Below are 2,392 nucleotides of genomic sequence, written 5' to 3' on the forward strand. Positions count from 1 at the left end.
GCGGAAACCACTGTGGAAATCAAAATGTTTTATTTGCAACAATTAGTTACACTTTCCGGCCACTTCTCTACATAGTCTTCGCTCCGATTTAGACAGTTCTCGTAGCATTCTACAAACATTCCAATATCCTCGTCATAGAAGGCAACTGCCGGGTGCTTTCCGCCAATTCTCTACGCTGGTGTACAGCTCACTGTCTGTGCCAAAATGTTGTCTTCGTAGCGAGTGGTTCATACGATCAGAGGCGAAATCCTGGGACAGCCAGTTACTGGCTGTATTGTGGGTGATCAAACACTTCCCATCGAAAACGCTGCAGGAGCATCTTCATTGCCCCTGCAGAGTGCGGCCTAGAATTGTCACGAAGAAAGACATGACATCAGGCGAAATCTCTCATCAGGCCCTCATATTTGGCGGGAGACAGTATTTTATAGGCATCTTTAAGTGCTCACTATGCGCTCAGAACTGAAAGGAGCGACGTGACGCGCTAGACGGGAATACTAGAGACGCTGCCCACACATTTGTGCAATGCTTCATCGGATTTGCACTGTGATTTCCATTTCACACCCGACCGGCCTTTACTTTCCAATTAGCCTATGTATAATATTCACTATCCCAGACTGGGTTTGCGTGCATCCTAAGTTTTAATTACACGTTGCATCACACTGCACACGACAAAGGCCATGGTGAATTATATGATAAAGTGAGTCATGTTATATGACATGACATCATGTATCTTGTTACTGTACTTGAGCCCCCCGGTTGGCCGCGCGGTCTAACGCACGGCTTTCCAGGCGGGAAGGAGCGCCTGGTCCCCGGCACGAATCTACCCTGCGGATTTGTATCGAGGTGCGGTGAACCGGCTAGTCTGTGGATGGTTTATAGGCGGTTTTCCATCTGCCTCGGCGAATGCGGGCTGGTTCCCCTTATTCCGCCTCAGTTACACTATGTCGGCGATTGCTGCGCAAACAAGTTCTCCACGTACGCGTACACCACCATTACTCTACCACGCAAACATAGGGGTTACACTCGTCTGGTGTGAGACGTTCCCTGGGGGGTCCACCGGGGGCCGAACCGCACAATAACCCAGGGTTCGGTGTGGGGCGGCGGAGGGATGAAGTGGACTGTGGTAGTCATCGTGGGGTTGTGGACCACTGCGGCTGCGGCGGGGACGGAGCCTTTCCGTCGTTTCTAGGTCCCCGGTTAACATACATACATACTGTACTTGACATTTTGCGTTATAGATATTACATGACATTGGTACTAATATTAATACTGAAACTTCCTGGCAGATTAAAACTGTGTGCCGGACCGAGACTCGAACTCGGGATCTTTTCCTTTAGCGGGGAAGTGCTCTACCAACTGAGCTATCCAAGCACGACTCACAAGCCGTCCTTCCAGCTTTACTTCTGTCAGTACCTTGTCTCCTGTGAGGACGGGTTGTGAGTCGTACTTGGGTAGCTCAGTTGGTAGAGCACTTGCCCTCGAAAGGCAAAGGTCCCGAGTTCGAGTCTCGGTCCGGCTCAAGGTTTTAATCTGCCAACAAGTTTCATATCAGCGCACACTCCGCTGCAGAGTGAAAATATCATTCGGGAATATTAATAATAATACTAACAAGTAAAAAAGCACGAATATGTCAGCATGTTTTGATTCAAATGTCTTTGCCAGATAAGCCGAAAAGCGTAGCTCTCTTCTTTTACAGCCGGCCGCGGTGGACGTGCGGTTCTAGGCACTTCAGTCCGGAACCGCGTGACTGCTACGGTCGCAGGTTCGAATCCTGCCTCGGGCATGGATGTCTGTGATGTCCTTAGGTTAGTTAGGTTTAAGTAGTTCTAAGTTCTAGGGGACTGATGACCTCAGATTTTGAGTCCCGTAGTGCTCAGAGCCATTTGAACCATTTATTTTTCTTTTACATCCCCAACTCTACCCAGGACTTATTCCCCTTTTTGTGCTACGATAGGAGCATTTCTTATTGTGGTTACGCAATAGATGTTTAAACCACCTGAGAATCTTCGAGATGTTAGCAGTAGAAGGTCCACGAGACTTACGAGGCAGCGAAACATGTCGGGAAAGATCTGAGGTGAATACAACTCCACAGTGCCTGGGAGTCCGCTGCTCTAACCGTCACGCAGAGGAAAGCGAGGTGGCAAGAAACGGAGCGCCCCCCCCCCCCCCCCCCCTGGCCGCCTCACTCGCCGAGGCACATGGGACGGCCGCCCACGCACGGCTGCTCGCACCAGCGATCCCATCAGCCCGGGCGGCCGGGCTTCCAGCCCGGCAGGAATGCCGATTACGAGCGCGGGCGACACGCCCGCCGCGGCCGGGCAGTTACACTTTGCCGCAGCGCCCAGGAATCCCAGCCGTGTATCTGATGGAGTCATCGCGGGCCCTGGAAGCT

General features: G+C 51.6%; 1 non-coding gene across 1 annotated transcript; it reads left to right on the forward strand.

Moving 5' to 3' along the window:
• The first annotated feature begins 1,445 nt into the window (after positions 1–1,445).
• On the forward strand, positions 1,446–1,524 carry Trnas-cga. Its single transcript has one exon. It is a non-coding gene; the product is annotated as a tRNA-Ser (tRNA).
• The last annotated feature ends 868 nt before the right edge of the window (positions 1,525–2,392 follow it).

This window comes from Schistocerca americana, chromosome 1 (assembly GCF_021461395.2).
Source record: "Schistocerca americana isolate TAMUIC-IGC-003095 chromosome 1, iqSchAmer2.1, whole genome shotgun sequence".
In the NCBI taxonomy this organism is placed as follows: domain Eukaryota; kingdom Metazoa; phylum Arthropoda; class Insecta; order Orthoptera; family Acrididae; genus Schistocerca; species Schistocerca americana.